We start from the raw sequence: 27168 nt of genomic DNA on the forward strand, positions 1-27168 counted from the left end.
TTACTTCATTTTGCTTTTAGATCAAACTCTTGGTCAGCCTATCTTTTTTGTTAGTGCTGTCTTTATGCCCTTAGGTTTCTTACAATTACCTTGGTGCCTTTATCTAAGTTAAACATCTAATCGTGCAATAGGAAAATACAGGCCATAGCAAATGGCACCAAAGGAAACTGAGGGATTCTTTCACTTTGAACAGATACGCTGTACCTTTATCTTGTGTGACATCCAGAGGTCACTGCCCCTCTCCTCTGTTATCATTGGCAAACTCGTGCAGCTACTCTTAAAGGGAAAGAATTTCCGTCCATCAATTATTGTCTCTAAGATTTCAACAACTGCTCCTTCCCACACTTGGAGCAGTGCTCCGAAAGCTTGTGATTTCAAATAAACCTGTAGGACTATAACCTAGTGTCATGCGACTTCTGACCCTGTCCACCCGTCCAACACCGGCACCTCCACATCATGGCTTCCTATGTTTGGCAGCCACACAGATTAGATTAGATTAGATTAGATTAGATTAGATTACTTACAGTGTGGAAACAGGCCCCTCGGCCCAACAAGTCCACACCGCCCCGCCGAAGCACAACCCACCCATACCCCTACATTTACCCCTTACCTAACACTACGGGCAATTTAGCATGGCCAATTCACCTGACCTGCACATCTTTGGACTGTGGGAGGAAACCGGAGCACCCGGAGGAAACCCACACAGACACAGGGAGAATGTGCAAACTCCACACAGTCAGTCGCCTGAGGCGGGAATTGAACCCGGGTCTCTGGCGCTGTGAGGCAGCAGTGCTAACCACTGTGCCACCATGCCGCCCACAGCTTTTAAGTAAGTCATCTGGAGCAAGAGAGAGAGACACATATGTCAATTACATGAACGAAAGTTAAATTTTTATTTTATCATCATGTCTATTCAAGTATAGGAATACAGGAGTTACAGTGAAAAATTGACAAACTCACCACTTTCTGGCACCATCTTGGTTACACACTTGATGACAAAAACAGAATGAAAACAAACAGCAGAAATAAAGGAACCAAGACCAAAAGGAATGAGAAATGTCTCGATGTTAACATCTTATTAAGTCGCATTTCCATGCTGGTAATTTTGTAAAGCGTTCCCTGCACAGAATCAGATCACTGTAAAACTCCACCTCCCTCTCCCATTCCGCCAGGGAACATGCAAGTCCTGGGCCTCCTCCATCGCCAAACCCTAACTACTTGATGCCTGGAGGAAGAACGCCTCATCTTCCGGCTTGGGATCCTCCAACCACACGGGATCAATGTGGATTTCGCCAGTTTCCTCATTTCCTCTCCCTCCACCTTATCCCCGATCCAATCTTCCAATTCGGTACCACCCTCATGACCTGCCCCACCTGTCCATCTTCCTTCTCACCTATCCACTCTACCCTCCCCTCTGACCTATCACCATTACCCCCCACCTCCATCTACCTAACACACTCTCAGATACCTTACCCCCTGCCCCACCCCACTCCCATTTATCTCTCTACCCCCTTGGCTCACAAGCCTAATTCCAAATGAAGGGCTTTTGCCTGAAATATCGATTCTCCTGCTCCTCGGATGCTGCCTGACCTGCTGTGCTTTTCCAGCACCATACTCTCAACTCTGATCTCCAGCATCCGCAGCCCACACTTTCTCCGAGAATCAGATCATTCAACTCAACAAGTCAATCTCGCTGTGTAAACCCTCGACCAGCCACTTTCAATTTTTCTTCCACCTTCCCCCAATGGATGTGTCCTTCTACTTTCCTTGCTCCACTGTGTGTTTATCTAGCTTTCTGTGGCTTTTCTATGCTCCTCAACCACATCATGTATTCACAAGTTCCATATTTTAACTATTCTCTGGGTAAATATGTTTCACCTATTGTGCTTGGTAATTTATCTGTTACAGTTATGCCCCCGGGTTCTGGTCTCACCTGCAAGTGGAAACATATTCTCTATATCTACCCCATCAGGACTTTTCTTAACCTGAAAGAAACCTATCCAGTCAAATTCTCAACTCTCTCTTTCTTAGAGAAAAGAGCTTCAGCCTGTTCAATCTTTCCTGCCAGATGTTGTAGTGATTGCAACAAGGTCAGACACATGAACCTCATAGAATATGAGTTCCCTGATTGGGGCTGTTAACCTGGTCCAATCAGGGAGCCCTGGCTGACAGATAGAAACAGGAGTATCAGAGGTTTTGTTCCCTCTGAGAGCTGGTTCTGAGGGTAGCCAGACCAATGTCAAGTACCAAGCCCGTGTAGTTAAAGGTTGACTCAGTGATGGGATACTGGCCTTCCTTCAGATATACCTTTTAGTTCTATTATCATTGTAGTAAATTTTTCATAACAAATAAGTACAGCTTTTATACCTTTAAATGTTCAGCTTTCAGACACATCTGGAATAGAGTAACAACTTGGATTTATGTGGCATCTTTAACTTGATAAAAATATCAGATTCTTTGGCAAAATGGCCAAATAGAGGTGGGAGATATAAAGAATTATCATATAGCGCTTAGAAAAAATACTGACAAAATGACTGAGACCAGTCTCTTTCTCTCTGATTTTAGCAGATAAACAAATTCCCTCTCTGAGAAGTGAATTGACACCTATTAAAATTGCTGAAAGATGATTCTTATAAAAACAGGTTTTCAAACCTAAGAAAATTATTTTGTCATTATTGAGTTGTCTTTGGGATCTAGGGGTGTAAACATTGGCTGCTGTGTTTCCACACCTTGCAATGGGCTGTACTTCACAAAATAACCTGACTGACTCACAGGCAGCACCTTGAGATATCTCAAACCCATGAATGGGGGATGTAAATATTCTTTTTTTTGCATCTTTCCACTGTCAACAGCACAGGTTTAAACCTGCTGTGTGTTACGGAACATGAAAGTCTGAAGCAAAAATAGAAATTGCTGGACAAACTCAACAGGTCTGGAGAGAAAGCCAAGGTAGATTATCAAGTCCAGTTCTAGAGGGTTGCTCGATCCAAAATGTCTACTCTGCTTTCTCTCTATGGATGCTGCCAGACACGCTGAGTTTCTTCAGCAATTTGTTTTTTGTCTTATTCCCTGCATCTGCAGTTCTTTGGAGTTTTATTAGGAAAAGTCTGGAGATTTAGTTCCTGATTTGTGCTGAGCTATTTACATCTTTGCTCACTGACATACGTTAGCTAATGGTCCAGAGGTGGCCAATATTTTAAAATTCTCATCCTTTTCATAATCTCACACGTCTGTTCTCAATAATTGCCTCAGTTCACACCTCTGCAGTTTTGCTGCTCTTCCAGTTTTAATTGCATGAATATTGGTGACTGTGCCTTCAGCAGCTGGGATCATAAACTCTGGAATTTCCTTCCTCAAACCTCTCGTTTTATTTTAAGATGTTCCTTAAAACCTACCTCTTCGATCAACATGTCCTCATGTCTCCAAATTCTATTTGATAATAGTCCTTATGCATTGTATTTATCCTTCTTTGGAATGTGGGCATCACTGGCCAGACCTGTAATTGTTTTCCATCCCTTCACTTGATTGGCTGTATAGGCAATTTGAGAGGGGAGTTAAGGCAGTCAACTACATTGTGTGGGTCCGTAATCACACATATAGGCCACAGCTAAGGAAGGTCGACTTCCTTCACTTAAGGATAGCAGAGAAACAGGTAGACTGCTATGACAACAGATAAAGTGATCACTATTAAGCTAGTGTTTCATTCCAGACCTTTGACCAGTCTCAATCGCATCATCTTTCGTAGTGGGGTTCAAACCCATGTCCCCAAGATGGGAAAGCATATCTTAGCAGGACTTATACACTTAATGGTAAGGTCCTAGAGAGTGTTGCTGAACAAAGAGACCTTGGAGTGCAGGTTCATAGCTCCTTGAAAGTGGAGTCGCAGGTAGATAGGATAGTGAAGAAGGCGTTTGGTATGCTTTCCTTTATTGGTCAGAGTATTGAGTACAGGAGTTGGGTGGTCATGTTGCGGCTGTACAGGACATTGGTTAGGCCACTGTTGGAATATTGCGTGCAATTCTGGTCTCCCTCCTATTGGAAAGATGTTGTGAAACTTGAAAGGGTTCAGAAAAGATTTACAAGGATGTTACCACGGCTGGAGGATTTGAGCTATGGGGAGAGGCTGAACAGGCTGGGGTTATTTTCCCTGGAGTGTCGGAGGCTGAGGGGTGACCTTATAGAGGTTTATAAATTATGAGGGGCATAGATAGGATTAATAGACAAAGTATTTTCCCTCGGGTCGGGGAGTCCAGAACTAGAAGGCATAGGTTTAGGGTGAGAGGGGAAAGATATAAAAGAGACCTAAGAGACAACTTTTTCATGCAGAGGGTGGTACATGTATGGAATGAGCTGCCAGAGGAAATGGTGGAGGCTGGTACAATTGCAAGATTTAAAAGGCATTTGGATGGGTGTATGAATAGGAAGGGTTTGGTGGGATATAGGCTGGATGCTGGCAGGTGAGACTGGATTGGGTTGGGATATCTGGTCAGCATGGACAGGTTGGACCGAAGGGTCTGCTTCCATGCTGTACACCTCTATGACTCTATGACATTCGCTCATTAACACGGGTCGCTGGATCCCTAGTCCAGCAACAGCATTATTACACCACCTCCTTCCTGTTTACTAAAGGGGTTGTCTTGCTACATTAAGTGTGTTACATCAATACCATTTGTTGTTGTCAGTCTCCATCTGGTGAGGAGATAAGACCATAAGAAATGGAAACATGAGTAGGCTATTCGGCCCCTTGTATTTACTTTACCATTTGGTAAGATCTTGGCTGATCCAAAAGTCCTCATGTCCACTTTCCTGCCTTTTTCTCCATTTCCCCGATACCCCGACTGATCAAGAAACTGTCTATCTCATGACAACACACACAAGGACTTTGCCCCACAGCTCTCTGTGGCAAGGTGTCACAAAGACTCAACTAACAATGATGTCACTATCTCAGAGGAATGCTGGAGAGTTATAGGATTGGGGAGAAGTGACAGAGTCACAGAGCTGTACAACATGGAAACAGACCCTTTGGTCCAACTTGTCCACGCCAACCAGATATCCTAAGTAAATCTAGTCCAACTTGCCAGCATTTGGCCCATGTCCCTCTCAACCCTTCCTATTCATGTACCCATCCAGTTGTCTTTAAAATGCTAATTGTACCAGCCTCAACCACTTCCTCTGGCAGGTCATTCCATCCACACACCACCCTGTATGAAAAAGTTGCCCCTTAGGTCCCTTTTATATTTTTCACCTCCCCTTAAATCTATGCCCTCTCCTTTTGGACTCCCCCACCCCAGGGAACAGACCGTATCTATTTACCCTACCCAGTGCCCATCATGATTTTATAAACCTGTCACCCCTCAGTCTCTGATACTCCAGGGAAAACAGCCCCAGCCTATTTGGGCTCTCCCTGTAGCTCAAATCCTCCAACCCTGGCAATATCCTTGTAAATCTTTTCTAAACCCTTTCAAGTCTCACAATAAGCTTCCCCGACAGAGCCTTGAACACGATGGGTTAATAGAGGGGAGAGAGAGCTTCTTTTCAAGGTCAGAGTGAATACAATGGTGATTTTTTAAAAAAATCATGAAATAATTTTTAAGAGAAAAATACTAGGAGTGCAATAATTCTTATAGCATTGAAACGAAAAAAAAACTCCCAAACCTGTTTCCTCTGCTTTCAAAATTAGACACAGAGGGAGATCTATCTTTGGAAAGCAATCAAGCCTGACAGGCAAGCGCATCTTTAATCAAAAGCCTCGACATTAGTACATTGCCCCCTCTGCGTTCAGACACTTTCTGACTTCCAGGATGCGCTGTGGGGCGGGGACTGTACTTTCTCAGGGAGTCAGTCCCTGTTCAGCTTGAACTCGAGACTCCAGTCCACACTTTGCCAGCCGCTCCGCCTCTTCATTGCAACTGTGCCAGATTAATTTAAATGTATCTGTTCAAGTGGAGATAATCAATGCAAATCACAGTGATTGTGTGCGGCACAAATGGGGTATGTTTGATTCACAGCGCGGCCTGAGCTTCAGGAGGTCAGTCTTTCACTCAAGTTCCGTGGTTCCTGTCTCTGTTGCTTTTTTTTGGCTTTTTGAGAAGCGGTGGCTCTCTCTCTCTCTCTCTCTCACACACACACACACACACACACATGTAGCAGCTGAAATGTCCTTTCCGCAGCGCCTGGCTTTTCCTTTCCTGCCTGTGTTTCAAAGCAGATCGACGCCAGCTCGCCCCGATTGCAGTATCTGAAGGTAAGTCCCACTGATCCTGTCTTGTCATCTGTACTAACTGACGAATCAACTTCATTACAGCCAGTCTCTGCCCATTCATAATAACAGAGGGTGAGAGCAACAATCCGTGCAGTTTCCAAGCAGATCTTTTGCAAATTGTTCGTCTCAGGAGCTTTATGAAGTTTATCATCAATGTAGTAAAGATACAATTATAATTGTATCTCCAACCACCCCCCCCCCCATACGGGTCCATGGTAATGATGGAACTATCCAGTTGTTACCTGCCTGTCATTAGTGGGAGCTGTGTTAAGGAATGACTGTGTTTTACAACTTCGCCCCCTCCCCAAAAAAAATGTTGGCATTAAGAATAGTGGGGACGGGAAGCTACTGTTAAATCAGGAACAAGAGCAAGTGAGATGGTTAGGCATCTTACTGGACTCTTACAGAGAGATAAAAGGGCAGCTAGAAACAGTTACAACTACAAGGAGATTTGGTGACAACGTCATGTTAAACCCTTTCGATTGCATGGTCTAAATACAAGAAATTTTCTTCAGGATTCCTCGAACGCTCCAGCATTCCCATCACATCTGATCTAAAGCTGCAATTCATAATTGTGCAGTCCTTCAACCAGCCCTCTCCCGGAGATTCTGCATTCCTCCACCTCCCTGATGTTCGCACTCTTTAGGAGTGAAACGCCAGCAAGTTTTTTTTTAATTCCTCTTTCATTTTCCGTTCCCCATCCCTCTCCATTTGCTTCCTTGCGGCAGACTTCTAAGTATTTTCCGCACGTCTGCAGCTTTGGAGCTAATGTTGGGCGAGCAGGCAATCTGTGTCACTGGCTGAGACTCGGGGTTGGCGGGGGGGGGGGGGTTGTTCCTAAAAGAGACGCACACCAGGTAGACTGCTCCAGGTTGGCCACGGCTCAGTTATCACAATGGTGTTTGCAAGAACAGGATGGACTGGAAACTTGCCTTTCGCCGGATTCGGCTCATCGTCTTTTATGTTGAAAGAGCAGCATCCCAAATTGGCATCAGGAAATAACAGGAGCCCAGTGTTTCAGCCAAATATAACTTGTTGTATTCATAATTTGGAACTGGGATCATTGCAGTTCAGTTAATGTTCAGTTAATGTAGCTCAGTTGGCTGCTTTGAGATGCAGGCTGACTCCCAGGGCATGGGTTTGATTCCTTCCCAGGCTGAGGTTACCATGAAGGCTTCTCCTTCTCAAAATCTCCCCTCATCTGAGGTGTGGAGAACCTCAGGTTAAACTACCACCAATTCTCTCTCTCTCTCTCTCTGGTCTGGTAAGAGTGTGATGACTTTACGTTTGCCAATATCCATGGTCTAAAACAAATCCCTTTTGATATTGATGTTAGACTTTTGACTGTTCTGAAGTATTCTGATTGTTGGCTCAAGTCTAATCTGAGAGAAGCACAGAGAATGCTGGAGAAACTCAGCAAGTCCAGCAGTGTCCTTAGAGAGGGAAACAGAGCTAATGTTTTGAGTCTGGTATGTTTGAAGAATAGTGTTACTGGATTCAAAACATCAACTCTATCAGCTCCCTTCACTTTTCTGTTAACATGTTGCCACTTTTATTTTAACTCACTTGTGGAGACAGGCATCACTAGCTTTACCAGAATTTATTGCCTATCCCCAGTTTCCCCTTCAGGATATGGTGAGCTACCTTCTTGAACTGCTGCAAGTCCATGTACTGTCGGTAGACCCACAATGTCTTTCAGGAGGGAGTTCCAGGTTTTTGACCCAGTGGCAGTGAAGGAATGACAATATATCTCCAAGTCAGGATAGTAAATGGCTTGGAGGGGAACTTGCAGGGGGTGATGTTCCCATGTAGCTGCTGCCATTGTCCTTCTGGATGGAAGTGGTCGTGGGTTTGGAAGATGCTGTCTGTGGATCTTTGATGAATTTCTGCAGTGCATTTTGTAAATAGTACTCACCGCTGGTGGGGGGAATGGATGTTCGTGGATGTGGTGCCAATTAAGCGGGTTGCTTTGTCCTGGATGGTGTTGAGCTTCTTGAGTGCTGTTGGAGCTGCCCCCATCCAGGCAAGTGGGGAGTATTCCATCATGCTCCTGACTTGTGCTTTGTACATGGTTGACTTGTGGACATGCTCCCTGGAGATGTATTTATGTTGTACGGGGGGGTAAGGTGGCATGTTAAATTGGTTGCTTGTCCAGCCTATTATTTTCCAGTTGACCCCCATAATATATTGAGGGAGGTTACTGAACCTGGCAGCTTACCCCCAAATGTAAAGGACAATTGATTTTTGTCAAAAATGATCCTTGAGTTGGGGCAGTCAGTTTTAAGTGGGCAGGCCATTTATAAACACCCTCATGAACAATAGCAGAGAAAAAAATGGGGGCACATCATTTGGAGTCTGTCTGCTGACCTTGGGGCACTCAGCCCTAAGATGCCACCCCATCTTTCCATGCTGTCTGCCCAACAGAATTCACCCGCACCCTCCCTCAGCACCTTCTACAATCTCCCCCTGCCATAAAACTCTGAGATGTTGGCCATATCTCTCTCTGGGACTTCCTTCAGTCCGACAGCTACCGTGAGAGGTCACTCAGTTAGCTAGTTTCACCCCCAGTCAGTGTGCTTGGCTCTACAGCAGGCTTCCAAAGGACCAGCAACTCGATTCCCCTAACAGCATAAATGTGAGTCCCTGAGTCCTGTTTCAGTTGCCACTTCTATCTTCCCTGAAGACGCTAAGATGTACAGGTACCACTCATACAGCAAATGGCTTCTGGCAACATGGAACAGAAGCTCCCGGGTTCAATTTGCTGAGCTCGTACCCAGTTTGCATTGAAGTGTTTCCAATAGATTTCTCCTCCCTTGCTGAGGAGGTGACAAAATTCATTCATTGCTCTTATTTGGTGCCCAGTGTCCTGAGTGAGTGAAGATTGGGTTTGCTGCCCAAGTGATGCCCCCCATCTTTACACTGCTCACCAAGTGCCAGTTGGATTGCATATGAGAGTTGCTTTGAAGAGCAGATCCAGTGGGATATGTGTAAACCTCTCTCCATAAGCCTCAGAATCAGCCCAACCTTGCAAAATCATCACTCCTGCAGATGCCCATGCTTCAGAGAAAGGAGTGAGTTTTGGTGAGATGAAATGGGGAGCCCAGTTACCCTGCAAATACGTTAGTGCAATAGCCACCAGGTTTCACACTCCGCCAGTGAGACAGTAATGAGTGTGGCATTTCTGATCACTGTCAGAGTTGGCACTGGAGCTGGGTGTGCTGAGATAATATCATCTAGGAAGGATGTGCTGCCCTGTATTTCCTCCATATAATAGTCTGCCATCAGATTCAGCCTCAACTTTCAGCAACATTTTGTCTCCATCCAGGGACACCCAATCCAGCCTTCTGTTGCCTTTAATGAGATGATACACACACTCCCCGGCCAACTCATTGGTCAACCCACAGAATGTCATATTGAGGATCAGGTGCCAAGAAATGCAAGGTCAGGACCTGACTTTTGGGGGGTCCCAAATCTAGATCTAAAATCCAAATCTTAACATCTCTTACAAAATGGTGAATTCGAAAGGGGGTTTACTCATTTTCTGTTTAATGGAATCCCAACAGCATGGAAAGAGACCATGCAGCCCATCAAATCCACAGTGACCCTCTGAAGAACATCCACCCTCATATTTACTGTATCTAATCCACATAACCTGCACATTCCTGGTGACTACACGATGATCAAACCACCTAACTTGCACATCATTTGGACTGTGGGAGGAAACTAGCGCAGACACAGGGAGAACATGCAAACTCCACCAAAGGCTGGAACTGAACCCAAAGCCCTGGCACTATGAGGCCTGGTGCATCATGTCAACAATTGACTCCTTACACTTCAGGAAATACCCTGAGGTTTACACGTCAGAAACTGGATTGTCGACAATGCTTTGCCAACATCTGAAGGGGAAGGTAGTACTGTAATGATAGTGTTAATTGACTAATCACCCAGGTGCCCAGTTTAATTTTCTGGGAGACATGGATTCTGATCTCACCATGGCAGTTAGTGAGGGTTCAATTCACTTTGTAAATCTGGAAGTGGAAACAAGTCACAGTAACAGTGACCATCATAATTATTATCAGTTATTGTATGAGCCGATTTGATCACTATTGTCCAAATGGAGGAAGGAAATTAGCCATCCTTACCGGGTCTGGCCTACATGTGACTCCAGATCCATCCCCGTGTCATTGACTCTGGGATGCCTTCTGAAATGGCTTGGGCAAGTCACTCAGTTCAAGAGCACTTAAGGATGAACAATAAAAGCTGGTCAGGCCAGTGACCGTTATTGGGCTGAGCTCGACTGAGGTTCCATGTGTGACAGTGCATTAACTTCCAGTTTCAGAAGTCAATACCTCCATGCACCAAAACAAAGAAAATAAGGTACATCCATCCCATGACCAAATGCGGAAGAATGATAGATATTTCTGTCTAAAATAGGGACAATAATTGGTGCACCATATCCCTGCCAGAGAATGACGTGCTGCCCTGTTTTCCCTCACCATAACATTTTGGCAGCAGCTTGAACCTAAACCTTTTTGCAAACATTTTCTCCATCCAGGGGCACCCAGGCAGATGTTTCACTTATTAGCTTTTTTTAAGAATTCTGACCCTTGGAATTCCCCTTGCCTTAGTTTCCCTGTCCCTTATTGTCCATAACTTTCGGCATTGTTTCAATGGTTTGACCTGGTCAGTATTTTATTGGGTTCTCTGTGGACACAATCCCGATATTCCATTTGTTTCCAACATTTTCAAACATTTAATAAGATTGGTTGGAAATAAACCATGGAATCTTTACTTTTATAATTTGAGGCGAAGATTACAAACGCGTGTGATGATGCAGTTTACAAAATGCCGGTCCGACCTCAGCTGGCGTATTTTCCCCAGTTCCGGGCAATGCCCATCCAGGAAGGATGGCTAGGCTTTGGAGATGGTGCAGAGGACAATCCCAAGGATGGCACCAATGAGGGAATTCAGTGACACAGGGAGACATGGAGCTGGGATTGTCCTCCTTGGAGCAAAGGAAGTTCAGAGATGATTTAATGGACAAGAACAAAACTTGGAGAGACATTGACCAAGTTAGCCATGGAAAACTGTTTCTATTAGCAGTTGGGGGTCAGTGATCAAAATGTTTTGACTCAGTGAATTATTATGGTCTGGAATGTTGCCAGCAATGTGGTGGAAGACGGCCGAGTAAGTTTGAAAAGGTGAGGATGTACTGGTTAGTTACAAAGGACACCTTTTACAAAGGTTTGCAGAAAGGGCAAGGGAGCAGGATTATTTGGGCTGCTCAGAAAGCTAGTGCAAGGATAATGGGCAGAATGAACTCCTCCAGCCTATGGTTCTCTGACCCCTCACCTGTACTGGGCACAGCTCACAGGCACAGGCAGCTCTCCATTGACTCAATTGTGTAGACCATTTCTCTTGCATAACTCTGATCAATGCACACCCGCACATTCAAAGAAGAAGCCCATGAGAACCAATTCACTCACTTGCTCACACGTGCACACACACTCTCCCTCGTATGCACTGTTCCACACAAATGCACTCTGTCTCACTCACACTCTGTCTCACTCACACTCTGTCTCACTCACTCACACACACACACACACACACACACTCATATGTACTCATCTACACACTCTTCCACATACTCTCACACACACACACAAACACCCATGCACTGCAGTGACAGGCAATGGATGACAATCAGAAGCTGGAAGCCTCGGTGACCTACCTTTTGCTAGTCTAAGGTAACGGACTCAGTTGTTCTCCATGACATGCACCCTGAGATATTTTTGATCTGTGTGACTCACAGCCACAAGGTTGTTACAGAAGCATTACGTGTGATAAGTGAAAGGTTCAAAGATATCCCGACTGTGCCCTGTTTCCCCTTCCTTGGCTGTGGGCAGTAATGTATCTGCTTCGACATTTACTTGCACATTAACTTAGCTGCAGCTTGTCACACAGATGTTCCCAGAAAAGAAGTTCAAGTATAACTGTTGGTTACTTCCTCCTCCACACACCCCCCCCCCCCAACCCCCTCAGGGATATGGGGGGTAAAGCAGGAACAGGTTACTGGGTTGGACAATCAATTACGTTCACAATGAATGGGCTAGTCCTGCTCCTAATTTGGAGGTTTCTATGTTTCTGCATTAATGTAGACAACGTGTTTTGTAATGCACATACAATGTCAGCTTTGTTTTGCTATCCTGAACTTTTGTGAGTGCAGATGGATAAATATTAAACCGAAATCCATGACCTGTGCATTTATGCGGTGACTTGCATGTTGACTTGCCTCACTCCAGTCTCTCTGTATTAAAGAGGGAACACTATTGTTTTGGCAAGGCAATTAAATATGAAGCATTTGTTCTCTGCATTTTGTTGCTGTTACATTTGCTTCAGTCTTTGTTGTTGTTGACTGACAGCTGTCAGGAATGCAGCTGCCAACCGTTGAAATGAAGATATCTTTCGAGTTGTTTACCTCCAGCAGTAAGAGGCTGAAGAACAATAACGTCAGAACCATTTCTCTGGAAGTACATGATGGAGTCTTTTTTTTTTATTTTCGTTGCTACATTTCTTTCAATTTGTTTCTCCCTCGCCCACAGACAACTTGGCTTCAGAAACCGAATGCTGCAGGCACTGGACATCGGGAATTAAAAATATGAATGATTGGAAACACTCAACAGATCAGACAGCATCTGTAGAGAAAGAGTTGATGGTTCAGATTCTGTGTCTTCTTGGCCATTAACCCTTTCTGCACTAGTCTTGGAAAGAGTGTTGGCAGACTATTCAGCACGGAATTGAGCTGATTCACACCTACACAGGAGCATCCCCAGCAGGAGATATTGGAGAGGTTCTCCAAAAAACATGCTCAGAGATGTTATGAAAGTCCTCTGGAGCAAGTGGGGCTTGATCATGGCCCCCTCAGCTCAGTGGCAGGGACGCTGTCACAGCACCATAAGAGTGTCTCCTACATACACACTCAAACTAGAGGGTGTAGTTTTAAGGTGAGGGTAGGACGATTTAAAAAGTACTTGATGGACAAATGTTTTCATGCTGAGGATGGTTCGTATGGAATGAGCTGCCAGAGGAAATGGTAGATGCAGGTATATTTGCAGCATTTAAAAGATGTTTGGACAGGTACAGAATAGGAAAGATTTAGTGATATGGGCTAAATACAAGCAGTTGGGACTATATTAATTTTTGATATCTTGTTGGCATCAACGAGTTGGTTTGAAGGTTCTGTTTCCACATTGTGACTATCAAACAACGGAATGGTGAGTGAAAACTCCTGACCTAACCCAGTTCTTAGGAAACTGATTGTAGCACTTCTCACTGCAAGTTGAGTTGAATTTGACTTGCTTTAATGCAAACTAGTGGATCAAATACTGATACAGCTCACCAATCAACCATAAAGGCTTTAAATTCATTGAGTCATTGGAAAGGCGTCGGGTAATAAGGTGACGATGTTGCTTTACATTTTCTGTTCTGCCACAGGCAGTCATGAGCAATATTTTGCACTTCTGTAATTGATTTCCAACTTGGTACAACTTGTGAAGAGGGGAACAGTAGCCCTCTGCTTAATGGCATTGTAATCTTGAAATACTTATGATTTCAGCACAATCTGTGTGACTTTTCATAGCTGTGAAAGTTCGCACTGTTGTGAGGAGCTTGTTAGCACTGTAACATCTCGTCATTTGTAGAGTAGCTGGTCAGCTTTCTGTAGTGGCACCTCCCCACACAAACCGTATTTCCTCCTTCCCCATTCGTATCATCCAGTCTTTAAGAAGGCCGGAACAGGAATTGCATCAAAGTAAATGAAAAATATTCTGAATGAGGACAGCTCCACATTTGGTGGAGACTGTAATATTGTACATCATGAGCAAGATGGAGTGGGCGATTATAGGGGTGAATGGAAACTTTCTGAACCATTTATGATTGAATTCCATTAAAACCCAGAGAGTTTTCTGCTTAGCATTGAAAGGCAAACTGTTCGAAAACTGTGTTTAGTTCAGAGTGTTGCTGGAAAAGTACAGCAGGTCAGGCAGCATCCGAGGAGCAGGAAAATCAATGTTGTGGGCAAAAGCCCTTCATCAGGAAACAATGTAAAGACTAATGCACAATCTACCTCTTAAGATTGCCCTTACTAGCTGTCAGATATTCTCTTTCCAAATTATACATTGCAGTATCATGTAATATGACCTTTTGAGGTTTGTTGCTTAATTAAAAGGTAGGATACACACTTTAGTTCGCGAGGTGCTGCATTTTGGGAAAGCAAATCGTAGCAGGACTTATACACTTAATGGTAAGGTCGTAGGGAGTGTTGTTGAACAAAGAGACCTTGGAGTGCAGGTTCATAGCTCCTTGAAAGTGGAGTCACAGGTAGATAGGATAGTGAAGAAGGCGTTTGGTTTGCTTTCCTTTATTGGTCGGAGAATTGAGTACAGGAGTTGGGAGGTCATGTTGCGGCTGTACAGTACATTGGTTAGGTCACTGTTGGAATATTGCGTGCAATTCTGGTCTCCTTCATATCGGAAAGATGTTGTGAAACTTGAAAGGGTTCAGAAAAGATTTACAAGGATGTTGCCAGGGTTGGTGGATCTGAGCCACAGGGAGAGGCTGAACAGGCTGGGGCTGTTTTCCCTGGAGCGTCGGAGGCTAAGGGGGTGACCTTATAGAGGCTTACAAAATTATGAGGGGCATGGATAGGATAAATAGACAAAGACTTTTCCCTGGGGTCGGGGAGTCCAGAACTAGAGGGCAAAGATATAAAAGAGACCTAAGGGGCAACCTTTTCACACAGAGGGTGATTTGTGGATGGAATGAGCTGCCAGAGGAAGTGGTGGAGGCTGGTACAATTGCAACATTTAAGAGGCATTTGGATGGGTATATGAATAGATAGGGTTTAGAGGTATATGGGTCGGGTGCTGGCAGGTGGGACTAGATTGGGTTGAGATATCTGGTTGACATGGACGGGTTGGACCGAAGGGTCTGTTTCCAAGCTGTATGTCTCTATGAATCTAGTCTGAATCGGGTGAATTAAAACAATGAACTGCGATGCCAGCAATCTAAAACAAAAACAGAAATTGTTGGAGAAACTCAACAGATCTGGCAGCATCTGTGCAGAGAAACAGAGTTAACATTGCGAGTTCAATGATCCAAAGGGTTGAAATATTAACTCTGTTTATCTCTTCATAGATGCTGCCAGATCTGCTGAGTTGTCCCAGCAATTTCTGTTTTTGTTTCTGAATCAGATGAACTTGGATTTCTGTTGGTGTGATCTTGAATCTAAGCTGGTATTCACAGACAATGCAGGTTGATTGATCTTATAACAGTGTATGTTGATTTAGATCCAAGCATTTTCTCTTGACTTTGTTCCTGTGCCAGATATAAGTGTTATTGGGAAAGCTACCATTTGTGCCCATGAACTGAATGGCTTTTAGCAATTTGAGGACAGTTTGGAATCAGCCACATTGCTGTGTGGCCTGGTGTCACATGTGGGTCAGACCAGGTTTAGGTGGAATCACTACAGTGCAGAAAGAGGCCATTCGGCCCAACGAATCCACATTGACCTTCCAAAGAGCATCCCATCCAAACCCGGCACCCCGCATTTATCATGGCTGACCCACCTAGCCTGCACATCCCTGGACACTCTGCGGTAATTTAGCACGGCCAATCCACCTGAACTGCACATCTTTGGGTTGTGGGAGGAAACTGGAGCATTCCCACATAGACACAGGGCAAATGTGTCAGCTCCCCACAGACATTTACCCAAAAGTGGATTTGAATCAGGGTCCCTGGCGCTATGAGGTAGCAGTGCTAACCACTGAGCCACTCTATTGGGGATGGTTGATCGCCTTCTCTAAAGGACTCTCATGAACCACATGGGCTTTCACAACCATCAACACATGGTCACCATTTTCAGATTTTGATTATAATCAAAGTCCACTATCTACTGTGGTAAATTTGAACCCATATCCCAAGAATGTTAACCTGGGACTTTGGAATACCGAAACAAACATAAGGCACACTTTCAACACGCAGCCTCTGTAGGGGGAGAGAGAGAGAGAGAGAGACAGGCAAACAGGCAGAGTTAACCTTTTTGAGTTTAATATGACTACTAGTTCAATGACGTTACCGTTACACCACCAATCTTCCTCCCTTAAATGAGTCATTGCCTTATAATGGGCTGAATGGTCTCCTGCTGTGCTCTAAATCTCTCTCGTCAGGGTGGTATTGTTAGCATCTGTTGCAGAAAGAAGAATCGCCTGATGTATTTTGAATGTGCTGCAGAGCTGTGTGATTTGAGTCTTGATTTAACTGTTCGATCCACCAATGGGCAGACATCGAAAACCTGATTCCTGATGAAGGGCTTATACCTGAAACATCGATTCTCCTGCTCCTCGGATGTTGCCTGACCTGCTGTGCTTTTCCAGCACCACACTTTTCGACTCCAATCTCCAGCATCTGCAGTCCTCACTTTCTACTAGACACTGTAAACCCCATTGAAAGCCTCAAGGGGCTCCATTTGAGAGCTCAGTCTTGTTTTGTAGGGGCCCAGGTTTTTAATTTGTTCAACTGATTCCATTTTGTAATGCCTCCTTGCAAGTGGGAATTGCTAAAACGACTCAAAAAAGCACCATTGGATCTTGAATGCTACTACATTTGTATTTTATATCTTTTTTTTCTCTCTCTCTCTCTCTCGGAGGGAGGTGTGGGTGCTTTTGCTTTTGAAGAAAGGCTTTTCAGACTGTAACATGAAATTCTCTGCTAAAAGATGCTCTTTAGGGCTGAGGTGGATAGATTCTTGGTAACAAATAGAGGTGAAAGGTTTTCCGAGGGAATGTGGGTTTGAGTTGACAGTCAGGTCAGCCAGTATCTGATTCAATGGGGGCAGCATGCTTACTGGGCCGATCGGATCAGCCCTGCTCCTTGTTTGTAAAGGATTGTGTCAGTCAATCCTTTATTTTTGATAAAAGCTTTATTTTGCTCAGCAAGCAAACCCACATCCAAAACCTCAACCTGAGCTACAAATCTTCTCAAAACTCGATAAAAGCAACTATTTGATACTGTTTAAAGACAGAATTTCCAAAAGAGAGTGAGGAGAAGATTTGGATTTACATTGGCTGGCTCAGATCCTAGAGACCGTGAGTCACCATGGCACTGACTGAGGCTGTTCAGTCCATCAAGTCCTTGTTGGACAGATGGCAAAACGGGTGAAACTGAATTCCTGCTGCTGTGATATTTCAATGATTGTTTTAGCTCAGTTTGTTTCAGCTTACAACTGTATTGATCAGGTCCTGACAGTCAGTTTGTGAGGCTGGGAATACTGCAGTGACTAACTCTCCTCCTGACACCCCAAAGCCTGTCCACCATCTACAAGGTGCAAGCCAGGAGTGTAATGGAATATTCCTCACCTTTTTCTGGATAAGTACAGCTCCAACAACACTCAAGAATCTTGATACCATCCAGGACAAAGCAGCCCACTTGATTGGCACCACATCCACAAATATCCACAGATATGACCGAGGCTCAGTAGCAGCAGTGCGCAGCAGAAATTCACCAAAGGTCCTAAGTCAATACCGTCCAAACCAGGTAAAATCAATGACTGCAGATGCTGGAAACCAAAGTCTAGATTAGAATGGTGCTGGAAAAGCACAGCAGTTCAGGCAGCATCCGAGGAGCAATAAAATCGATGTTTCGGGCAAAAGCTCTTCATCAGGAATACAGGCAAAGAGCCTGCAGGGTGGAGAGATAAATGAGAGGAGGGTGGAGTAGCATTGAGTACAATAGGTGAGTCGGGAGGGGATGAAGGTGATAGGTGAGAGGTGTAGTGGATAGGTGGAAAAGAAGATAGGCGGGTAGGACAAGTCATGGGGACAGTGCTGAGCTGGAAGTTTGGAACTGGGGTGAGGTGGGGGAAGGGGAAATGAGGAACCATTTCCAAACCACTTCCATCTAGAAGGGCAAAGGCAGTAGGTGTATGGGAACACCACCCCCTGCATGTTCCCCTCCCAGCTACCCACCATCCTGACTTGGATTTATATCACCATTCCTTCAGTGTTGCTAGCTCAGAATCCTGGTGTTCCCTCCCTAATGGCATTGTGGGTCAACCCACAGCAGGTGGACTGCAGCAGTTCAAGGAGGCAATCACCCCCACCTTCTCAAGGAGCAACTAGGGACTGGAAATAAATGCTGGGCCCAGCCAGCAATGCCCACACCGCACAAATGAATAAATAACGAATGCTGGGTGAACACCAACATCAGCCAGTAGAAGATAGACCAGGAACACAAGCCATCAAATTCCAGTGATGGAATGTGGTGCCAACGTTTCCTGTGAACTGTCCTCTTGCTGATTGATGAGCTCTGGATATGTGAGGAGACAAATGCCAGACCCAATTAAATGGGTTTTGGTAGCTTAGTGGGACATCTGTGCTGTAATTGCTCAGTGATTTTTATAGTTGACCACATTAATGCTCCTGCATTAGTTGAGCTGCTGCATGTTGTGACGATATGGTTCTCCTGTTTGAAATGCCTCCTGTTGACTTTTATACCTGTGTAGAGGTCACTCTCCTCAATACCTGAGAGATGCTAACTGATTCTTGCTTTTGGCCAGTAGAGCCACTTTTCACCCTCTACTGATTTTTTAACATTCTCACCAAGGGACAGGATGTGGTTGCGTAGTGGTAACGTCATTGGGCTACTAATCCAGCGCCCTAGGTAATGTTATGGGGACATTGGTTTAAGTCCCATCATAGAAGATGTTAAGATTTAAGTCAATAAAAACCTGGAAAGAAAAAGTGGCTTAAGTGTAACCTGATAACCATTGTTTGTGGAGTAAAAACCCATTCGGTTCACTAATGTCCTTTAGGGGAAGAAAATCTGCCATCCTTACATGCTCTGACTTACATGTGACTCCAGACACACAGCAATGTGGTTGACTCTTAACTGCCCTTTGGGCAATTAAGAACAGGCAATAAATACTGACCTAGCCAGCGATGCCAACATCATGTGAATGAAGTTCAAAAAGAAAATGTTCTGTTGTACTGTCCTTCCCCTGTATCTGCTGACCTGTATTGTCTCCTAGTCTGATAATATTTTGCTTTTGAAGCTTGGTTTGGCAAATATGTCCAGGATATGGTTTCCGCCTGACTCTCAATTCAAACCTCTCTGCTTCTCTAATTCTGAACTGTTGTGCTTTGCATTTCCATTCCTCTACCATTGCCAGCTATATATGTTCCTATCTAGTCTTAACCTGTTCTGTTTTCCTAAACCTTACTCTGCCTCAGTATTTCTTAGCGGTGTTCCTTCAACTCTCTCCTTTTTGATCAAGCATTTGTTCACTTCTTTTAATCATAGAATCCTTATAGGTGTGGAAGGAGGCCGTTCAGCCCATTGAATCCATACCAACCCTCAGCACATCCCACCCATACACACCCTGCTACCGTGTAACCCTGCATTTCCCACAGCTCCTCCACCTCGTCTGCATGTTCCTGGACACTATGGGCAATCTCCCATGTCCAGTCCATGTAACCTAGACATCTTCGGACTGTGTGAGGAAACTGGAGCACCTGGAGGAAACCCACATAGGGACAATGTACAAACTCCAAACAGATAGTCACCCAAGGGTGGAATTGAACCCAGGTCCCTGGCGCCATGCAGCAGTAGTGCTAGCCACTGAGCCACTGTGCCTCCCATCTCCATATCTCCACTAATGTCACCATATGTGGCTCAGGCTCAGACTTTGCCTGAATAGTCAGTCCTGCTGAAGTCTCTTGCTATGTGTTATTGCCTCAAAGGGCTTGACACAACAACTTACTTTCATTGGAACAATTAAAATTGATAAATCATTTTTGGGTGCCTGTGGGGAGGAAATGGATCCGATCAGCAGTTAATCTTGTTATATCTCAACTGGAATATTGTGTACAATTGTGGGTGCCACTATTGTAGGAAAGATGTGAATGCATTGAAGAGAGTGCACAAGCAATTTACAAGAATGATTCCAGGAATGAGAAACTACAGATGGAAGAATTTCTCCCTGGGAAGAAGAAACGCAGACTTAATAGAGGTTTTCAAAATCGTGAGTGGCCTGAACTGAGAAGATAGGGCAATGCTGTTCCTGTTTGTAAAAGGAACAAGAATGAGGGGGGATAGGTTTAAAAGTGGTGTGCAAAGGAAGCAACAGTGATATGAGGAAAAAGCTTTTACTCCCAGCGAGTATTTAACAAATGGAGTGCTCTGCCTCAAAATGTAGTGCAGGCAGGTTCAGTAGAGGCAATCAAAAGGGGCATTTGTTGATTATTTAGGTAGAAAAGATGTGTGGGGAAATGGGGAATGGAAGTGATACAGGCATGATGGGCGAAATGGCCTCCTTCTGTAACATAACAATCCTGTCATTGTTCAACAGGGTAGCAGTACAGTCTTCAGATGCTCAGTGACGTATCTGTACACTCAGAATAATCAGCAAGATGGGAGTCACAGAACTCTACTCATAACTGCTGATCTCTTTAGACAGTATTGTTACCATTACTTTGTTGCCTGGTCACTAGTGCATACATGAATCTATGGGAAGTATAGTATACCTCTTCAGTCACTCTTCCAGCATTTTCAGACTCTTCCCCATCCTTAACCATTTGCTATTTTAACTGCCACATGCCAAACTGACTGAAGGATTTGACTGAGAGGAAGGAAATGATTGGTTGAGAAATTCTGCGTAAGAGATTTCATTGTAATAGAAGTGATTAAATCTAACTGCGTAAGATGCATCATGACAGGAATTGATGCCATGTGGCAAATCTTTCTCACTCTCCTACAACTTCATGGTAAGGAATACCCCACAGTGTTTCAAGAACGTTCATGCTTTCCTGACCTCAGATTCTGCACTAGCGTGACAATACCAAGAATACTCCAGTCACCTCTTGGAGGTTTAAAATCCCACAGATTTTTAAAGGAAGGAATGCAGAGTTTAATCTGTTCCACACTTTTGATTTTCTAGGAAAGAAGGTTTGCACTCTTTCTTCACTTCAGGCACAGAATCTAGTGAGGAATTTGAGGCTGTTTTGCACTCAAGGTTGCGAGGTGACCTAATTGAGACATGTAAGATAATCAGAGGGTTAGATCAGGTGGACAGGGAGAGCCTTTTTGCTAGGATAGTGATGGCGAGTTCGAGGAGACATAGCTATAAATTGAGGGGTGATAGAAATAGGACAGATACCAGAGGTTGTTTCTTTAATCAGAGAGTAGTAAGGGCGTGGAATGCCCTGCCTGCAACAGGAGTAGACTCACCAACTTTAAGGGCATTTAAATGGCCATTGGATAAACATATGGATGACAATGGAATAGTGTAGATTGGTTCCACAGGTCAGCACTACATTGAAGGCTGAAGGGCATGTACTGCGCTGGAATGTTTTATGTTCTATGTTCTATGAATGTGCAAGATAGCCTGCGTGGAATTTAGGAAAGAAGATTCCTGAGTGGACAATGTGTTACTTTTTGTAAGGGAAACTCTCCGTGTGGAAATGCATAAGACAGGGGCACTGGCCAGAGACTGAACTTTCAGACTGATCCAATAATCCATAGTCCTGAAAGTGAAGTTCCAGATTGGGGGTGAAGACTCTTCAAACTTGCTCCCACAGGCAGGTGGGTCAACCTTCACATGTCACTCAGTTAAAGGAGATCAACAGGTTGGGTCTCTTCCTCACTGGAATTGAGAAAAATTGATCTCCTTGAATTATGAATTCCTCAGGGACATGACAGGGTAGATTCTGTGAGGATGTTTCCCCTCTTGGGAGAGCATAGGAACAAAGGGAGAGTCTCAGAATAAAGGGGCACCAAATTAAGAGGAATTTCTTCTCTCTGACGGTTGAGAATTTTTGGAACTCCTTCGAGTGAGAGAGATGTACAGCACGGAAAAACAGACCCTTCAGTCCAACTTGTTCATGCCAACCAGATATCCTAACCTAATCTAGCCCCATCTGTCAGCACCTGGCCCATATCCCTCTGAAATCTTTCTATTAATATACCCATCTAGATGCCTTTTAAATGTTGCAATTGTACCAGCCTCCACCACTTCCTCTGGCAGCTCATTCCATACACGTACCACCCTCTGTGTGAAAAAGTTGCCCCTTAGGTCTCTTTTATATCTTTCCCCGCTGATCCTAAACCTTTGCCGTCTAGTTCTGGACTCTCCAACCCCAGGAAAAAGACCTTGTCTATTTATCCTATCCATGTCCCTCATGATTTCATAAACCTCTCTAAGGTCACCCCTCAGCCTCTGATGCTCCAGTGAAAACAGCCCCAGCCTGTTCAACCTCTCCCCATAACTCAAATCCTCCAACCTTGTACATCTTTTCTAATTTCCTCACAGAACTGTGTGGGGCAGAGTCCTTGTGTATACTTAAGGCTGAGATGGATAGATTCTTGATCATTTGGGGAATCAAGGGTTATGGGGAAAGGGCAGGAAAGTGGAACGAGGAATATTGGATCAGCCATGTTCATATTGAATGGTAGAGCAGGCTTGAGGGACTGAAAGCCTTACTCCTACTCCTGTTCCTATTTCTTATGGATCCCACAGATACTTCACAAGCAACAGAAATTATGCACGGTATTGACTTCACAATGCCTGGCCATGCAATTACCCTCGAACCGACCTCTGGACTGTGCAGCTGTTGGTTTTTCTGGCCTTAAAGTGACACACCGCTTCCCAACTGTGTTGCCTTTACAGCAGGATAATGTATTACGCAGTGTAACACTGAATTTGAAGGTGCTGTGAGTCACATGTGCTTGTTAGTCATTTCCTTGCTGCCCCCGATGTATCTCACCCAGTGCCCTGTGGATCCCTACAGTTCCTCCATCGCTTTGCACGTTCAAACCCGGCTTGCTCTTCTCAGGAATGTGAGAGCTTTTGCTGCGCTCTGTATTTTAATACAAAATGTGGAGACAATCTGGATCACCTTGTGTTCAATTAGAGGCCAGGAAGAAGTAATGGGGAGTTCTGAATGATTTGGCTTCAGTTCAACCAAATGCCCAGGTAAATTATAAGTACGAGACAAGTCATGTTTTATAAGAGGATAATGTAAGTTTTTTTTAAGGAAAGGAATCTTGTTTCCTTTAAGAACATTTGACAAACTTATGCTCTTGGATGAATCTAATTGAGGTTGCTGAAATATTAAATGTCATATTTGATATACATTTCTTCCCAGATTTAGTCCAGATTTAATTTTGCAGTCAGAATTTTAATATCTTCTGTGAAAAGTGGAACATGCTGTGATGTGACTAGGTAATAATTACCATTTTTTTTTTAAAGGGCCATTAATGATAAATGTTGAGAAGTTGCTCACAGTGACTAATGGACCTGGTAGTGGAGGGAAAGAGTTTGGCCTTTCTATGAACGAAAGTAATTTATTGGTGAGATATCAGCCTGGGTGACCTCCTGTCGTTCATATTCAGAACAAGGAGCCTTAACAGCAGTCATTAGTCTGCAAGGGTTTTGTCAGTTGATGCATATTCATGAAACACTTCCTAAATACCTGTTTTTCACTCATTTTTCTTAGTTGGAAAAATGCGTGCTCATTAAGGATTTACTTTCAGCAATTGTGTTCAGTTCTGGTCTCCCTGCTATAGGAAAGGTGTTATGAAACTTGAAAGGGTTCAGAAAGGTTTAGAGGGTTTGAGTTTTAGGGAGAGGTTAAATAGGCTGGAACTGTTTTCCCTGGAGCGTCAGAGGCTGAGGGGTGACCTTACAGAGGTTTATAAAATTATGAGGAGCATGGATAGGGTCAAGGTCTCTTCCCCCAGGGTAGGGGAGTCCAAAACTAGAGGGCATAGGTTTAAAGTGAGAGGGGAAGGGACAAGCAGAGGGTGCGATGCGTGTATGGAATGAGCTGCCAGAGGAAGTGGTGGAGGCTGGTACAATTACAGCATTTAAAAGGCATCTGGATGGGTATATGAATAGGAAGGGTTTAGAGGAATATGGCCAAATGTTGGCAAATGGGACAAAACTAAGTTACGATATCTGGCTGGCTTGAACAAGTTGAACCAAAGAGTCTGTTTCTGTGCTGTACATTTTCTGTGACCCTAGAACTGGGCAGTACAGCTGATGTGGAGATTTGTTTTTGAGGTAACAAGATGAAGGGATGCCATGTCGAGCTGAATTTAATAGGGTGGGATAGGAGTAGGTTTACTTCATTTGGGGGTCACTGTTGTTTGCTGTAGTACACAAAAAAAATGAAGCCAGATTTTGATTTTTTTTTAATATAACGCATACATATTCTGTTTCGTCTTTTAGAATTTGGCTGACCTTGCTTTTGTCTTTTCCAAAAGGACTGCCTTTAGTTCGTGTCTCCAAGAGACTTGTATGTTTGAAACAAAAGCAGCCTTTGCAGTATTTTATGTACTTCCAAGGAAAACAAGTTATGCCGGTCTAATATCTTCCCAACTCCCTTCTTTTCTTTTGCTGAGTGCAATGCAACTACTTGACAAAATCATTTTTGTGTGACGCTGTGTTGAGGTGTTTGTGAAGCTATGGCTGTGCGTGTGTGTGTTTCTTTTTAAATGAAACTTTTACAAGTACAAAGCAATAATTTTCTCAGCATCTCACGTGGAGTAAGCTGTGCCTGTGTTCTCACACTCCCACCTCACAGCCTCTCAGATTTATTGCGCGATCCCTGTGAAAAGATGCAATGTTGAGAGAGGCCATTAGGCCCATTGTATGCATGCTGATTCTTTGAAGGCAATACCTAATTACAGTATAACCTCGATTGTCCGAACATCAATTATCTGAACAAGATCTCAAGGTCCCTATGCTTGGGTAAGCTGTATTACCCGAACGTTCGATTATTCGAACAAAATACTCCCTGCCTGTGTCATTCAGATAATTGAAGTTGCACTGTAGACCAAAAGTTCCTGCTCTTTCCCTGTGGCATCCCTTTCCCGTCTCTCATTTCCTAATCCCATTTGAATGTTACCACCGATTTTGCACGCATCAATTTTCAGACAGTACTTTCTCGATCATAAATCACTCAACTTACAAAATAAATACTTCCCATTTCCCTGTTATTCCATTTTTCCTCCAATACAAATTTCATGTCTCTCCCTTTTCCATTACCTCAGCCCTTCCGTTTTTACTCTGTCATTTTCCTTTCTTTCACTTTTTTTGCTTTTCTTACCTGCGGATATTTGCAGGAAAATGTCTTTTTTTCTGAATGGAGCAAATGTCTAAACTCCATTTACACCTCATTTCCAGTTTTGGATCAAAGCTTACCCGGGTAATAATCCTCAAGGATGGCCTGGTCAATAATAAATGCATGTCATTTGTTGGTCGTGTGTGACTCTCCTGAACAATGTGTTTTTCGTCGCTGGTTCAGGACTCTCCTTGTATCTGCGGAGCTGGTGGTTTAATATTGTTAGTCAATCTGGGGAGCTCTCAGTATGAACCCTGGGAGGTTGTCCCAATCCAAAAACATTCTTGTTGAGACTGGATGTGATCTCTGCAGGAGTTTCTCCATAAACAGACTGCCACTCATATTAGCCGGCTTTCCACTTCCTCCACGCTTTCTATTTTCTTCTCTTCCCCACCACAGCTTGATTCTATTGTCTGCGTCATGCTGTGCACTTTGATTTTTTCTCTCTCACACTGTCTGATGTTCTGTCTGGCTCAGATTCTCTCTCACTTTCTTTCACTCACAATGTTGCTCTGCTCCCCAACACCCCCCCTGTGTTTTTGTTTCCCCCCTCTGTCGTTTGTTGACATTCAAGTTCTCCTTTTCAAAAGTAAAATACTTGAAACCTGGAATAAACACGCAAAACCCTGGCGGCCCTTGGCAGGTCTGGCAGCATCTGTGAACGGAGGAAGGATCCCTGTGTCAGATCCTTGCACCAGAATGTCGGATGCAAGGTCATCAATCCAAAACAATAACGGTGGTTGCACGGTGGCTCAGTGGTTAGCACTGCTTCCTCATAGCACCAGGGGCACAGGTTCAATTTCAGCCTCAGGTGACTGTCTGTCTGTGTGGAGTTTGCACATTCTCTCCATGTCTGCGTGGGTTTCCTCCCACAATCCAAAGATGTGCAGGTTAGGGTGAATTGGCCATGCCAAATTGCCACATAGTGTCCAAGGATGTGCTGGTTAGGACCTTTAGTCAGGGATAAATGTAGGGGAATGGGTCTGAGTGGATTACTCTTTGGAGGGTCGGTGTGAACTTGTTGGGCCACAGGGCCTGTTCCCACACTGTAGGGATTCTATGAACCCTTGCTCAGAAACAAAAACAGAAATTGCTGGAAAAGCTCAGCAGGTCTGGAGGCATCTGTGGAGAGAAATCAGAATTAATGTTTCGGGTCTGGCGATCAGAAAATTCTGCGGAAGGGTCACTCGGCCTGAAACATTAACTCTGATTTATCTCCACATGTGCTGCCAGACTTGCTGTACTTTTCCAGCAATTTTTGTTTTTTTGTTTCTGATTTACGACATCCACAATTCATTCTTTCGGTTTTTATTTAGTAGCTAACTCTTGCTCCCTTGGCCAATGTTCTCAGGCTGCTTAATCTCCCCTTCATACTCTATTTATCATTTTCTTGTCTTCCATTACTGAACCCTCCCACTTTCAACGTCCTGGAGATTACCGTTGACCAGAAACTGAGCTGGGCTAGCCATATGAATCCAGTGGCTATAAGAGCAGGTCAGCTGTGAGGAGTTCTGCACAGAGTCCCTTCCCCTGATTCCCCAAAGCCTGTCCACTATATACGAAGGATAAATCAGGAGTGTGATGGATTACTCCCCTCTTGCCTGGATGGGTGCAGCTCCAACAACACTCGAGAAGCTTGACACCATCCAGGACAAAGCAGTCCGTTTGATTGGTACTGCATTCACAATCTCTCTCTCTCTCCTTCTCTCTCTTCTCTCTCTTCTCTCT

At 44.2% G+C, this 27168-nt stretch overlaps 1 protein-coding gene across 4 annotated transcripts in view; it reads left to right on the plus strand.

Annotated features, from left to right (window-relative positions):
• The first annotated feature begins 5876 nt into the window (after nt 1-5876).
• The window catches only part of adgrl2a (adhesion G protein-coupled receptor L2a), a 797903-nt gene continuing 776611 nt past the window's right edge, over nt 5877-27168 (plus strand). The window contains exon 1 of one of the 4 annotated variants that reach the window (XM_072574792.1): nt 5877-5991. The gene's annotated coding sequence lies outside the window, so the exon portion shown is untranslated. Of the gene's footprint in view, nt 5992-6012; nt 6029-6081; nt 6245-23271; nt 23289-27168 lie in introns of those variants that run through there. The other 3 variants (XM_072574794.1, XM_072574790.1, XM_072574795.1) reach the window with 3 other exon arrangements.

The sequence above is a fragment of the Chiloscyllium punctatum genome, chromosome 7, assembly GCF_047496795.1.
Source record: "Chiloscyllium punctatum isolate Juve2018m chromosome 7, sChiPun1.3, whole genome shotgun sequence".
NCBI classification, from domain to species: Eukaryota; Metazoa; Chordata; class Chondrichthyes; order Orectolobiformes; family Hemiscylliidae; genus Chiloscyllium; species Chiloscyllium punctatum.